Raw genomic sequence first — 16,676 nt, 5'->3', positions numbered from 1 at the left:
ATTTTTTGCCCGATTTAGATGTCGGATAATGTGACGGATAACCCTTCCTCCACATTACGATCCCCTTTTATCCTATGGGATCATAATAAAATGGGCAGGATATCTGTCATGTTTGTGATGGAGTATTCCCTCTGCAGACATCTGAATCAGGCCCTTTGTCTTATTGGTCCCTTGTGGTTCATGCCTGGTTTGTAGGTTATTTAAAAGTTTTGTAAGCTACAAAATAATTCTAATATATAAAATTCTGTTTTGAGCTCTTGTCTGTTAGATTATCATCTTGTTCTCTTTCTTCCAGAAGAATCAAATTTCAAATGCCTTTATCAGAACACGTGTATTATTGCAATGCTACCTATCTTGCTATAGCAGCAAAGGCATTACTCAATGTACAGCTAGTGTACAATTCCACAGCCAGATTTAGCCTTACAAGATCTGAGTCCATGCCCGCTGTCTTGGCATCTTTATTATTGATACCGGTAAAACATGGAGTTTTATTTAAGTCTTTCTGTTTAATGCATAAAGTTATTTTTGATCTTGTGGTTTACCCTTCCATCCCAGTGGTTCAGCCTCTAAAAATCAAGCCATTGTCTTTCCAATAATTAATTTTTGGTGACAGTAGCCAAGTTTCATCAGGCCTTCATAAGAGGAAGAGACTTGTTGAAAGCAGCAGCCTTACTGTGGAATTGCTTTCAATTAACTATGCTGTCTCAAGCATCACTACTCAAGTTCAGAAAGTCTCCAAAGACTTGACTCTTGGACCTCTCTCTTTTTTAAAGATATGGCAGAGTTTCTGTTTTTTTCCGATGCTAAGACTAGTTAGGATGTTAGTGTCATAATATCTGTGAGATAACAATTGCACTTGACAAATAACCAAGTAAATAAAATAAATAAGTCATCGGTGAGCATTAAGGGGCATATTTATGAGTCCCTTGCACGGCTGTTGTGTCACTTGTTGTAATGCCACTGTGCATGGCTTTGAATGGCCTCGCAGATATGGAGTATGGCAAGGCAGTGCAAATAGCTGTGTTACCTTACTTTGCACAAGGGAGGTGCTCAATGGGCACTCTGGTGGATGTTTAGACGCAACACTGATGGATTTAGATGCAGCCCCAGGTTTTCCAGGTTTACAAGGTCAGATTTCAAAGACCTTTTAAACCTGGGTATGTGCTTAAACCTTATGCCTCACCAGGGAGGCACAACAAGGAGAAATATCTTTATTTCTCCTTGTCTTTTCCTTCTTCTAAGTCTGCTGCATTCTGTAGCACACATACAAAGATGAAAACGCCTCCAAGGATTGTTTTTGTGCAAAAAGGAGCACCTTCTTACACAAAAACGATCCTGACTACAACAAAGAAAACTGCATTGGCGCTAGACTTCCGAAATGGCGCCAGCACAGTGGGAAAGGACAGGAATGTGTCATATGCCATAGGTAAGGTGCATTCCTGCCCTTTCCCTTTGACGCAGGGCAGCACAGCAAAGTGACTTGCTGCGCAGCCCTGTCCCAAAAGCTCATAAATATGGGCCTTAGTATTATGGACTCACCATAAAATGACTAATGTTATATTGATATGAATAAACACGATGATCATACATACAATGTGACCAGAGTTGACTGGATACGTTCAAGGAAAAAATGGATTTATTTGAATAATATTACTACTTTGTGATCTGTAACGACACCCCAGCGATTCTCTCCTTCCCAGCTCTCCACTCCCAAATGTAATCTATTCACCTCCTCACCAGCATTCTATAGAATGCCTTGCTGGATGTGTTCCAACCCGGAACACACCCATCGGGCTACATGGCATAATACGTGAACCCAGTTACGCTTTGAACTTATGCAAAACAGTGACTACTACATTGAGTTTTCCCTTTTTCCAAGGGAAAAAATCTAACATACTAACAATTATAGATAAACATATCATGGAGTAAAATTATAAAACTTCACCAATAAACAAATGTTTCCTCATGGGTAACATATTCTTTTGCAAAAGTTAGCTGTATCTTATAGGCAATATGAAAGGCCTAACACTCTTTCGTACAGGTGTTTCATGAACAGTAGTATCACAAGATTTATGTTTATCAAATTGCTTAATGCTTGGCTCATTGATCATTTTGAATCATCAAAAAGATACATTGTGCTTCACTGGTATCCGTGGGTCCTTAAATGCATATCTTTGGCTGTTAGTGAGATTTTCACTATTTTGCTTAGATTCCACCAGTTACTCCCATTCACTCTTATAGCATTTCAGCACTTTATCAACCATAAGTCAGTCTGAAAATTTTGGCTCTCCCTTTTTGACATAAGTGGGTGTTTTTATGCGCACCTAATCACCTATTGCTGCAGGGACACTTTTCACATTACGCTTCTCATCGTGGTATGCTTTCTGTTTGCTCTGAGCTAACACAACATTGGTTCTAATGATTTTATCACGATCTTGCTCAGATGTTTTGTCCTTCAATAATTTAGACATCCAATAAGGTCTAAATTGTGTTGTCGGTTTTCTACCTTTGAGAGCTTCAAAAGAAGATATACCTGTGCTAGAATGAGGTGTGATCCTATAGAAACACAACATGGTCTTTACAGCTGATGGAACAACACACTTGTTAGATAAAGCCCACTGTCTATGCTCTCCCAAAACTCCTATTGAAACATTCTACTAAACCATTTGTTTGTGGTTGGTATAGAGAACTCTTTAGATGCTTAATAGCACTCTCTTTCAAAATGTTTTCAAATCACTTGACACAATGTTTGCCTCTTTATCAGAGACCACCTCCTCTGGAAACCCTTCACACATGAAGATATCTTAAAGAAATGATACAGTTGATGTAGCAGTTGGTTCACTTACAAACTTCACATTCTGCCACTTTGAATAGTAATTCAATAAGACCTAGGTATACCTTGACTGAAATGGCAGGGAATTAAGGGTTTTTGGGGGTATTAGTTTGTCAGCTCATAATAGCACACCATCCTCAATTGTCAGCTCTTCTAACACCTTGAAGAAAGGTTGTATAATAAGGTCTAGAGACTTCTCATGAGGCCAACCATCCTCTACATGCTTCATAACAGTACACATCACCATGTCATTTATTGCAGCATCTTTACATTCAGCTTCTGTAAGAGAACCAACATGTTCTATTTCCATGGCTGCAATCAAACAACTTTCTTCTTCCACTTCCTCCTCTTCCCCCGGACTGTTTCCTTAGGAACCTAGACCAGTAATCTGCCCTCACATTTTTCCCTCCAGATAAATGCTCCACAGTAAAATCAAACTGTAATAATCTAGTTGCAAACCTTGCAATTCTTGGAGTACTGCTCTTGATATTAGCTCCACTAATTATAGAAACTAAGGGCCAGATGTATCATTATTTCCAATAGCGATTACCAAATTGCGATTTTTTGCGAATTGCAATAAAGTAATCACTATTGGAAAGTATGAAACTGCAGGATTTATATATATCTATTTGCAAGGGCTCGCAAATGGACCTACCTCATTAATATTCCTGAGAAGGTCACAATTTGCGACCCATTGTGAATGGCTACAATCACAGGGATGGTAGTTCCCTAGAGGAAAACGGGATGCGTTTAAAAAGGAAAACTGAAAAGTTTTTTTTTTCATTTTTTAAAAGTAGGCAGTGGTCCATGGGACCACTGCCTGCTCTTAAATTTCTTTTTGCATGGATTCACAAAGGGGAAGGGAAAGGGAATTCCCTTTGGGAATGGGTTACCATCTACTTTCAATGGGCGGTAAAATGTGAATGTTTTGCAACCACATTTGGGTCACAAAACATTCATACATAACTCTGTGGTTCGGTATTAGGAAGGGACGTCCTTGAGACGCCCCTTCCTAATACCGAATCGGTATGCAATCGCAATTCCAACTTGCTATTCAGTAACAAGTTACCGAATCACAAATTGGACTTGATACATACCAAAATGCATTTTTGCGATCACAAACGGCCCATTGGGCCATTTGCGATTGCAAAAATATTTGATACATCTGGCCCTAAAAGTCTGTGGTCTAGTTGTAGAAAGAAATGCTTTCCCCAGAGATAGCATCCATAGTTTCAATGGTCCACCATCATGCCAAGTGCTCTTTATCTATTACTGAGTAGTGTAAATCATTTCCCTTGAGTACTCTGGAAGCAAAAACTATTGTGCTCTCATGCATGTCATTTATTTGTGTTAGCACAGCCCACAGACTAAATTTGCTGGCATCAACAGTCAAACAACACTTTAGATTATGATCATACGCTAGCAGTACATTCACCTTGGTTAGTTGTCATTTGATGTTGTTGGAAGCATTTGCTCAATCAGAATTCCATTGAAACTCTGTTTTAGATTTCAAAAAATTAGATATTGGTCTGACAATAGTAGCAACATTTGGAATAAAATGTGAATGAAATTCACATAATCCTAGAAATGACTTAACATCAATTGTATTTTCAGACAGAGGTACCGCTTACATTGTCTCTATAAAACTTGGTTTGGGAAACACACCTTTCACAAAAACTATGGCCCTCATTACGACCCTGGCGTTATAGAACCGCCAGGGCCGCGGCACGCGGGAGCACCGCCGACAGGCCGGCGGTGCCCCGCGGGGCATTCTGACCGCAGCGGCTTAGCCGCGGTCAGTAAAGGGAAACCGGCGGTCTCCCGCCGGTTTCCCGCTGCCCCCAGGAATCCTCCAAGCCGGCGCAGCTTGCTGCGCCGGCTTGGGGATTCCGACTCCCCCTCCCGCCATCCAGTTCCTGGCGGTTCTCCCGCCGGGAACCGGATGGCGGGAGGGGGAGTCGCGGGGCCCCTGGGGGCCCCTGCAGTGCCCATGCCAATGGCATGGGCACTGCAGGGGCCCCCGTAAGAGGGCCCCTACAAGTATTTCACTGTCTGCTTGGCAGACAGTGAAATACGCGACGGGTGCAAATGCACCCGTCGCACCTTCCCACTCCGCCGGCTCGATTACGAGCCGGCATCCTCGTGGGAAGGGAGTTTTTCCCTGGGCTGGCGGGCGGTCTTTTGGAGACCGCCCGCCAGTCCAGGGAAAAACACATAATACCCTCCGCGGTCTTCTGACCGCGGAGCGGTATTACGGAGGGCGGAATTCTGGCGGGCGGCCTCCGCCGCCCGCCGGAGTCATAATGAGGGCCTATGTGTCGAAGATATTCCACTAAAATCATTAAGAATTTAAAAAATTTTTTACTCCTGCTTTGACAAAGATTTTGAGAACCTAACACAGAATTTCATCATGTTCCTTTCGGTCAGGTGCATGGATCAACATGTCATCCTGAAAAATAGACACATGTGTATTCCCTTGAGTAACATTGTCATTATTCTCTGAAATACTGATGCTGTGGACACAAGTCCAAATGGCATGCAACAGTGCTGATACGTTCCCCAGGGCGACACAAATGCCGTGAGATGCCAGGACTCAGGTGCTAACTCTTCCTGAGGATAAGCTAAATCCAAATTAGTAAAAATTATTGCTCTTGGTATGCTCAACAACATTTCACTAATCTTGGAAAAGGAGTGTGAGTCCACTAGGTTTCCCTATTTAGAGCTCTTAATTCAACACAAGCCCTTAACTCATTCTTCTCTTTGGCCACAACCAAGGGTGAAAGCCGAAGTAAAGATTCAATCGGTTCAATAATCTCATTTTTCTAGTTCTTTCTCCAACTCCGCTCTGACACTGAATGGTACTCCCCTTAGTCTGTGTTTGATAGGAATACCATTATGTTTTATTTTGATTTTGTGTTTGAAACCATTTATTTACCCTAATTTCCCAGAAAGAACTTTTGGGAACTCATTCAGTAAATTCTCAACATCAGTAGACTCCCTTATCACAATAATTGCTCACTTGTCCCTGGCCATAAAACCATCTTAAATAGACCCTGATGGAACCATCCCAATATGTTCAGTCCTTCGACTGCCACGTATATCTTCCCATGGATCCATCTGCTTTTAAATTCAAGTATGTCTTCAAAATAACCTTGAAGATCAATGTTTCTGTTGAGAAGAAGTAACTTGCGCTCACCCCAATTTTGCGGATAAAGTTCCTGTGTAATTATAGTGATCCTGACACCAGAGTCCACTTATTACCTTAACTGTTTGTCCCCAACCAGTATATATAAATACGGATCAATGCACTGTTCAGGATTCACATTTCTTATTGTGTTGTCCTCTACCACTATAGCCATATTCTGCATAACATCTATAAGACTTGCCACAATATCATTGTTTTCATCGCACACTGCTGTAACTGTAGTCTTTTTGCATTTGGTACTTTGGCACACTCTTGTGAAATGACCTGTTTTGTTACATAATCTACACTGAACATTTCTTGCTGGACTGGTTTTTCCTCCTTTGTGATGCAATTGGTTCCCATATTTTACTTTGTTTAAAAAAATCACTTTGAGGATGTGTGTTGTCCATTACATCACTGTGAGAACTTGTTTTGTTGATTTTTGCTTTATTTTCCTTCAGGCAAACAGCATTAACTTGATCAAACACTTTGGCCCTCATTACAACCCTGGTGGTCCATGACCGCCAGGGCTGTTGTGGCTGGAGCACCGCCAACAGGCTGGCGGTGCTTCAGAAGGGATTACAACCGCAGCAGTAGCGCCGAATGCATTTATATTAATTAGAAAAGCACCAACTTTAAATAGCATATTTTGTCATGTTGCGTGGTCGATCGAGGAAAGCACAGCATATTGGTTATAAGAAAATGCTACCGAAAAAATAAGTTACCACATCAGGGTCCACTTTGTGAGTTTTCCTCGCTAACCGTAGGTGTAAGTGGCAGAATGTATGCATCTGTGCAGAGCCAGCCCTTTCTCAAATGTGCCCTGGCCAGTAAGAAATTTGGCCCCCTCACTGCTGCTGGAGAATAAAATGAGGCAGCAGGAAGGGCTACTTTCAGTTTTGCAAGTGAGTGCTGTCTGCATAACCTCCATGCAAAAGATATGTGTGCCCCATTTAAAGACTGGCGCCCTGGGCCTGGGCCAAGCTCGCCCATGCTAAAAGCACACCCTGTGTCAGTACCTGCACGTGTGATGTTTTAGAGCTTGGGTGTCTGTTGAACCATAGGTACATATTGAAGCCCCTAACGTGGTGACCATATGTGCATCTATGGGCATGTTTCAGTTCATAGATTTGCCCTGCGCCGATTAGCAGATTGAACAATTTTAGGATTGATGTAGCCTAAGGGTGCTTGTTTGAACACTCCATTTGTTGTCAAGTTAGGTCACAGTGTTTTGCCTGGTTTTATATTTTCCATTTGTTCTTGCATCACTATTGTTTTCATCAGGGTATGTAAGGGGTTTTGAAAGCCATTACTCCACGCGCCACATTCTTTTGCAGAGATTTGAGAATTACTGTTTTCTTACATGGTTATCTATAATGCCTACTTTTCTTACTCTTTTTGCATTTTCCTGCATTCACTGAAGAAAATGTTCTAAGACAAATGTTTTTCATTTTTATAGAATTCCATGTTATCATGGACACTGTTTTTCTTTCTCATCTTTGTCTTACTTTTTTAGGATGCATTCAAATAAAAGTTTTAATACGTGTGGTTAGGTAGTTTGCTAATTAATGTACCTAAGGCTTTGTACTAAGGGTCAAAATACATGTTTATGTAACTATTTTACTCTATATGGTTCTGTTTTGGGGTGCTTGTGACATTTGCCAAGCATCTTTGTCTCTCAGGGCCTCGTTTACGAGGCCGTAGCAGCACACTGTGTCACTGGAGCGTCATTTTTTGGTTTGCGCTCTGGTGATGCAGTGTGCCAGCCCATATTTACAAGGTCATGCAAAGCCATCTTGCGTGGCTTTTCATGGCCTTGTAAATATGGACCCCTTTCACGCATAACACTGTGTGAAAGGGGTGTTCCATGGGTGTTGCTTGGGGTGTTCCCACACAACACCCATGGAACCCAAAGGAATCTGATAAATTCCCAGGTTTACAAGTCTGGGAATGGATCAGATTCCTAAACCACCTCAGACATGACACAATGGGAAGAAATATCTTTATTTCTCCTCTTTTTTCCTCTTTGTATGTGTGCTGCAGTCTGCAGCACACATAGAAACAGGACAACATCACTTGTGATTGTTTTTGTGCAGTAAGATGTCCATTCCTGCACAAAAACAATCATCCCTACAATGCAGGCATCCTTGCACCATGGTGCAAGGGTGCCTGCGTTGGTGCTAGGCAGCAATTTGTGCACCAGTGCAGGGAGAGAGCACCATATCTTGTAGATACAGCGCATTTCAGCCCTGCACCAAGGGTCTCGTAAATGGGGCCGTTAGTGTTTGAGTTTCTCTTCTTGATGCAGCTCTCTCCTGTACATTTGACTAGCTACAAGATACTTAAGTTGTGGTCATTAAAGCATGTCTGTGGTAGGTGGAGGTAATCTGGGAATATTAGTTGGTGTTACTCTGGTGTAATCTTGTGTAATTTCACGAAATTCAAGAAGTTACACCATTGTGCCGCCGCAAAACGTTTGCGTTAAAAAGCATCCTTGCATCCAAAATGGATATAAGGATGCATTTTGCTCTAAAATGTGGTGCTAAATGTCTTTTTTACATTTTTCATAATTTTCCAAATTATAATAGTACATTTTAATGGCATTTGGAATTTCATGTATGTACACAAATGGGAATGAGATGAACTTTTAACACCCTTAGGGGCATATTTATACTCTGTTTGCGCCGCAATTGCGTCGTTTTTTTTGACGCAATTCCGACGCAAAACTAACTCCATATTTATACTTTGGCATTAGACGCGTCTAGCGCCAAAGTCCATGGAGTTTGCGTAATTTTTTAGCGTGGACACCTACTTTGCGTTAATGATATGCAAGGTAGGCGTTCCCGTCTAAAAAATTGACTCCGAGGCATGTGCGCCGTATTTACACTCCCGGGCAAAATTCACGCCCGGGAGTGGGCGGATCAAAAAAAATGACGTACGGCCGCTTTTGCGCCGTTTTTTAGCGCCTGGACAAGGCAGGCGTTAAGGGACCTGTGGGCTCGGAAGGAGCCCAGAGGTGCCCTCCCATGCCCCCAGGGACTCCCCCTGTCACCCTTGCCCACCCCAGGAGGACACCCAAGGCTGGAGGGACCCATCCCAGGGACATTAAGGTAAGTTCCGGTAAGTATTTAAAAAAACAAAAAATTGTGGCATAGGGGGGCCTGATTTGTGCCCCCCTACATGCCACTATGCCCAATGGCCATGCCCAGGGGACAGAAGTCCCCTGGGCATGGCCATTGGGCAAGGGGGCATGACTCCTGTCTTTGCTAAGACAGGAGTCATTTCTATGGGGGTTGGGAGTCGGAAAAAATGACGCAAATCGGGTTGAGGTGAAAAATTTGCCTCAGCCTGACTTGCCCCATTTTTTGGCGCCCAAGCTCCATATCCCCCTACGCCGGCGCTGCCTGGTGTACGTCGTTTTTTTCCACGCACACCAGGCAGCGCCGGCGGCTAACGCCGGCTAACGTCATTGAATAAATACGGCGCCCGCATGGCGCTTCAGAATGGCGTTAGCCGGCGCTAATTTTTTGGACGCAAAACTGCGTTAGCGCAGTTTTGCGTCAAAAAGTATAAATATGGCCCTTAATATGTTTGTAATAAAGTAGTTTATGGCACTGTTGCCTAATAGGTAGCAGTGAATCCAGGAATATATGTTTGTGCATGGCTGACTATATTGAATTTTCTTTCTTTAATCAGGTTGTTACCATCTGGCCTTCTTTAATTCTTTAAAAAAACACAAATCATCTACATCCTTCTAGAAAAATGTGCTGCCTTCACAAAACATTAAAATCAATCCTTTGTTACTGGCACCTAACTAAAAACATTACTGTTCATCCTTATAATACTAAGTTAATTTGGCATCGGGTCAGTTGTGATTCAAATTCTCTTTTTTATTAAACACTGGAAGATTGTGGCTAAGTGCTATGGTGACAAATAAATACATAACAATAGTATCACATGGTACTACTGGAGTCCTGTCTGCTGCAGTTATGACGAAGGAAAGGGATAATATCCTTAATTCTCACAGTTGAAACAAATCCTTGTATAATTAGCCCTGTTCACTGATCAGAATCTTTCATATAAATCTGCGCTCGATTTGTTTGAGTGAAATATTGTATTTTGCCGCAGGACAAATAGGATGCCTAGCCACTAATCTCTAACCCTATCCCCAAGGTCAAAAAAAAATTGTTTTTTTTCTTGGGTTTGAACTGTGAATGTTTGGTTTGATTAATTTCAGAAACGGCTTGAAAATGTTGCTGGATTTTCGAAAGCTGTTTCAAGTGATCTGAAGCGTTTGGCGCCTTAAAAACAACACAAATAAGCAAATAAATAAACAACATTCCTGATTAAGGCCCTCATTACAACCCTGGCGGTAGGTGATAAAGTGGCGGTAATACCGCCAACAAGCCGGCGGTAAAATAAATGGAATTATGACCACAGTGGAAACTGCTCACACAGACAGCCACTTTAACACACCAACTGCCACGGCGGTAGCAACAAGCACCGCAGCGGTAACTGCCAACAGCCAGGCAGAAGAGAATGTACTGCCCACAGTATTACAACTGGCCTACCCGCCACCTTTTACGGGGCTGTACCAACGACATCAAAAGCACGGCGGAAACAGTACACAGAAGGCAAAGGTCTCACCTCTGGAGACTCAAGGAAGAACCTCAACGTCATGGAGCCCGAACTGCAGACCTTCCCCATGCTGGTCTACCTCCTCCGACACCAGGAATACCAACGCCAGCGACGATGACCACAGTGAGTACTGCCACCTAGCACACAGGGAAGGGGGGAGGAAAAAGAGAGTGACACACACACGCAACATGCAACACCCCCACCCCCAACACCATACACACAACCAGATGCAACAACATTACATATCCACCCGGTACACCTCAGGAATAATGCAAGGACAAAAGGAATAGATTAAACTGAGTGTAATAAGATAAAATACTAGAAATACGTCCTCAAAAATCAAAACAGTATTTACCTATATACAAATGGAGGGACACTGGCCAGTCTATAATGTCTGTGGGCCACATGGCCATATCACATAGGCCAAGGCCCCACTTAACTCCTACCTCAACACGGAGAGAACACTGCAGGGGCATCAGGTCAAAAATACACTGGCACCTCAGGGAGAAGGGAAATGGGGTGGCACCTCAGCCGGAAGATGGTACAGTGCCACTGGTTCTGTGATGTCTTGGGGAGTGCAAAGCACAGTCTCTCAAGTGGGTGGTTTGCCCACTGCTTACTCCTGGGAGTGCAAGGCCACAGTCTCTCAAGTGGGTGGTTTGCCTACTGCTTGGTCCTAGGGAGTGCAAGGCCACAGTCTCTCAAGGGGGTGGTTTGCCCACTGCTTGGCCCTGGGGAGTGCAAGGCCACAGTCTCTCAAGTGGGTGGTCTGCCAAATGCTTGGTCCTGGGGAGTGCAAGCCACAGTCTCTAGTAGATGCCTTCTTCAACTGGTTCTGGAGGGGGCCTTGTGCCCAGTGTGCTTCATCTTGGCAAGGAGGGGGTGAGTGGATGCCTTCTTCCACTGGTTCTGGAGGGGGCCTTGTGCCCAGTGTGCTTCATTCTGGCAAGGAGAGGGTGAGTGGATGCCTTCTTCCACTGGTTCTGAATGGGGCCTTGTGCCCAGTGTGCTTCATCCTGGCAAGGATGCAGTGAGTGCATGCCTTCATCCACTGGTTCTGGAGGGGGCTTTGTGCCCTGTGATGCAGCATTCGGGGAGTGCAGGGTCACAGTCTCTCACCTGTGTGTTATACCCACAAGATTTGCAGTGGGCAGGATGCATAACACTCCATGGAGGCAGGCCTACAGCCCATCCGCCGGCGGCGACGGCTACACAGTGGTGGCAGAGCTGGTGCTGGTCTCGGTGCTGCCAGTGATGGGGGAAAGCTCCAGCCCTTCCCCTGCAGCCTCGGACGGCTGCCCACTGGGGCTGCTGCTGCTGCCAGTGGTGCTGGTGGTGGTGCAGGTGGTTGTGCTGGTTGCGGTTCTGCAAGTGGTGAAGGGAGGCTCCAGCCCTTCCCCTGCAGCCTCGGACGTCTGTTTAGTGGGGCTGCTGCCAGTGGTGCTGGTGGCAGTGCATGTGGCGGTGCAGGTGGGGGTGCTGGTGACGGTGCTGCCAGAGGTGGGGAGAGGCTCCAGCCCTTCCCCTGCAGCCTTGGATGGCTGAACGCCATGGTTGGTGGTGGGGGCTCAGATCCTGTCACAGCACCAGGCCTCCTGTCCATCCTGCCTGCAGGGGCAGGCCCTTTGCCCTTGCCCTTAGCAGCTGGTGGTGCCTCCTTGCCCTTGACCTAGGCAGCTGGTGGTGCCTCCTTGCCCTTGACCCTGGCAGCTGGTGGTGCCTCCTTGCCCTTGGCAGCTGGTGGTGCCTCCTTGCCCTTCCACTTGGCAACTGGTGAAGGTACACTGCCAGTGCTGATGGGTGTCTCCTTGGAGCCTCTCACACCTGCAGTAGCTGCCAAAACTACAGTGGCTGCGGACTGGGTGGCTGAGGTGCTGCCCTGGGTTCTTCCCACTCTGGCCCGAAGTGAAGGGCGGGGGAGGGGTAGGGAAGAGGTCAAGGGTGGAGGGGAAAAGCTTCTTAGGGACACTGGGGTGGGAAGAGGGTGAAGGTTTGGGAGTGGAGGAAGAGGGAGTGGTTGTAGGAGGTGTCTGCCTGCTGTGTTTGGGTGCAGATGCATGGGCTGGATGCTGTTGTGAGGCGGATGGCTGTTGGGTGTCTGAGTGCTTGCGTTTGGGCACTTTGGGAGGAGGGGCCACAGACACAGTGGGAGAGGACACAGGGGACGTGTGCATGGATGTGGGGGGGGTGACTGCCCGTGAGGGGCGTGTACTGATAGGTGTGATGGTGGTAGTAGATGAGGATGTAGTACATGCAGGTGTGAGTATAGACGCTACTGGGAGGGAGGTAGATGATGAGGAGGAGTGGGACACAGTGGAGGCAGTGGATGTTGGTATGTGTGCTTCTGGATGGTGATGTGTGAGTGCCTGTGGGATGATGTTTGGTGCTTGTGTTTGCATGAACCACTCCTGTGTGTTGTCTTGGGTGCATGCTGGCCTGAATGTGTGCTTGGGAGAGGTTGGGGTTCAAGGGAATGGGACTGGGTAGAGGAAGTTGGAGGAGGGAGGCTAGAGACAGGGACAATGGCTGCCATCAGGGAGGTGGCCAGAGCCTGGAATGATCTCTGTTGGGCCACCACGCCAGAGTGACTACCCTCCAGGAATGCATTTGCATGTTGCAAATGCCCTGCCAGCCCCTGGATGGCATTTGCAATGGTTGACTGGCCAACAGAGATGGATCGCAGGAGGTCAATAGCCTCCTCACTCAGGTCAGCAGGGCTAACTGGGGAAGGGCCTGAGGTGCCTAGGGCAAAGGAGATGCCCACCCTCCTGGGTGAACGGGCACAGGGAACTCGCTGAGGGGCTGCTGGGAGGGCAGTGCTGGTACGGGGGTGGTGGCTGTACCTGTAGTTGGGGTGGCTGCAGAGCTGTCCGCCACCACCAGGGAGCTTCCATTGGAGGAGGTATCACTTTCAGAACTGTCCCCTCCAGTCTCTGCTGTGGTGCTCCCCTCACCCTCCGTCACACTGGTGCCCTCACGAATGATGGATTCGGCATCATAGGCCCTGTGGGATGCAGCTTCCTCCGTCGCCGGTGTCTCTGCTCCTCTGCTTGATGATGCTAATGCACAGAAGGACAGGGTGACAAAACAAAAAGAGGGGGGAAGAGACAGAGGATACACTTGGTCAATGGCAGCAACAACACCGCCGTTGGCATGCACAACACACAGGGGACAGCCCTATGCACTTGGCAATGCACTACCAGTCACAATGCTAGTCACCAGGCCATGGACAGTAATACCTAACGCCAGTTGCAACATACCTGAGACCCACAGATTCCTGCCCAGTAGTGGATGCCCACTAGCATGTTTGGAGGTGTAGTGCCTCAGCTCCTGCCCAACATGCAACCTACCCTGCAATATCCGGCCTGGCCTAGGGGCACCCACAGGCACACATCCCCCACCCAGAGACCACCCCTCCGCGCGCAAGTAGTATATTGGGAACTGTACTCACCTCCTTGTGGCTGCTGTGATGGCCTCAAGCTGGATAGGCCACCGCCAGTCTGCAGAACATCAGGGGGGTCAGGGTTCGACAGGCACCCCTTCCTCGTTGGGAGGCCATCCCCAGCTGGACCTCCACCGTCTTCCGTATGCGACAGTGGGTGCTCCGTCTGCCTTAGACCCGAAGGTCCTTGGCGATGGCAGGCCATATACCCTCTTTCTGATGGGCGCTGACCTGCAGAAAAATAAATATAGAAAATTGTATCAGTCATACTGTCCGGCCTGTTACACTCATGGGCCACCATATCCCTCCCATCCCCTTACGCACATACATTGCCCACCATACATGCAGCATGCTGCCAAGGATCCCTCAACCACCCCCCTTACACGAACCTTTCACACAGCACTCCATGCATTCATGGCCCATGCATCGTGCACATTGTGAGCTCACCAGTAGGTCTGGAGGCCCATACAACAATCGGTACTAGGGTAGGACCCCATCCACCAGTCTCTCCAACTCCGCAGGAGTGAAGGCAGGGTCCCTTTCCACGGCGACTCGAGTCATGGTCGCTTCCAGACACAGGTCACAGAAGCAGTGTAGGTCCTCTCCTGTTGAAGGGCAGGTTGCAAGTGAATGAACAGATAGAAAATGTCAGTCACGTCCGCAGCGGTGCGTACCGTGACTGCCGGCGTACATCACCATTGGCTACTTTAACCCATAGGGCCCAATGATAACCAATGAGGAGTTGCACGTCGGTACCCGACCGCCTCCCGCAACGGCGCAAAACGTCAGCAGTATTACCTCATTTCCACTTGTCCTTCCACACAGGACAGGCGTCTGCCATTTCAGGGGGGGAGGGGGAGGCAGGTCATTGCACCTAACTGTGTCACAGCAGACATAAGCACATTTTGGCACTAAACATCAACATACTTTTTCTGTCACAACATGCAATGCATTGTACATTGAGGAAATGTTGAAAACTGACCAGATGCTCATCGTTTTGCCCCTAGATTACAACTGCTGAGGATGATTAGGAGATGGAGACATCCTCCTGTGTATAGGCCCCTGGTGGACTTGGCAACAATGGAGGACAGGCACATTATCCTCACCTACAGACTTGATAGGGCCACAATCCAAGAGCTGTGTGCTGTATCCATCAGCCCACTGGGATCCCCCCTCTTGTGCAAGTCCTATCTGTGCTCCATTTCTTGACAAGTGGCTCCTTCCAAGTGACAGTGGCCTTGGCAGCAGGAATGTCACAGCCAATGTTCTCAAATGTGCTGACCACACTGTTGTCTGCCTGATGAAACGCATGCGCAGCTACATAGTATTCCCCCAGGTGGAGGATTGGGCCACAGTGAAAGCTGACTTCTATGCAATGGGACATATCTCCAACATTGTTGGGGCAATTGATGGTACACATATTGCCTTTGCTCCCCCCCATGGAGAAATGAACAGGTGTACAGAAATCGAAAGAGCTTTCACTCGATGAATGTTCAGATAGTGTGCCTTGCGGACCAGTACATCTTCCATGTGAATGCAAAGTAGGTCTGTGCATGATGCCTATATCCTAAGGAATAGCAGCATCCCATTTGTGATGGCTCAAATCCAGAGGCACCGGGTGTGGCTAATAGGTGAGCCCATAGTCCCCACCTGATGTATGTTGGTATATGGGTGTGGGGTTGGCCCTAAGGGTGAGTGTCTGGCTAACAGGTATCCCTCGATATTTGCAGGTGACTCTGGTTACCCCAACCTCTCATGGCTACTGACCCCATTGAGGAATCCTAGGACAAGGGCAGAGGAACGTTACAATGAGGGACATGGGTGAACAAGAAGAATTATAGAGCGAACCTTTGGCCTCCTGAAGGCCAGATTTCGATGCCTCCATCTATCAGGTGGCTCCCTGTGCTACTCACCCAAGAAGGTGTGCCAGATCATCGTGGCATGTTGCATGTTGCACAACCTTGCCTTGAGATGCCAGGTGCCTTTTCTGCAGGAGGATGAGGCTGGAGATGGGTGTGTGGCAGTGGTGGAGCCTGTGGACAGTGATGAAGAGGAGTCAGAGGATGAGGATGTGGACAGCAGAACATCTATAATTTAACAATACTTCCACTGACACACAGGTAAGACACTGTAAGTTCACCTTCAATTGCAGTTTTGTGTTGTAAATTTACACTGTCAGGCTGCTGTTCCCACTACTATGGCAACTTACTGTACCCTTTGACATGTCTATTCACAGATATCTGTGCCCTGCTCCTGGTGTATTGACTGCAGAACAATACAGGTCATACCTATGTACACATTACTGTAGAGTCTAATTGCAATGTCTACAGATTGTTAAAGGAATACATACTTAAATCATTTTACATACTACATACTAGTATTTTTTCAAAGGGTGTTTATTTAATTGTTGAAAAGTTAATGGGGATGTACAGTGGGCTTGGGTGATGGTGGAGGAGAGTCCAGGATAGAGTCCATTCTCTTTGTATCACAGGTGCATTGTCCAAGGGGACATAGAAAGTGGAGCAATGGCAGTTCAAGGTGGACAGGGTGACACAGTGGGACACAAGGGTGACAATCAG

This window comes from Pleurodeles waltl, chromosome 8 (assembly GCF_031143425.1).
Source record: "Pleurodeles waltl isolate 20211129_DDA chromosome 8, aPleWal1.hap1.20221129, whole genome shotgun sequence".
Taxonomy (NCBI): domain Eukaryota; kingdom Metazoa; phylum Chordata; class Amphibia; order Caudata; family Salamandridae; genus Pleurodeles; species Pleurodeles waltl.
Note: the sequence above shows the minus strand (reverse complement) of the source record.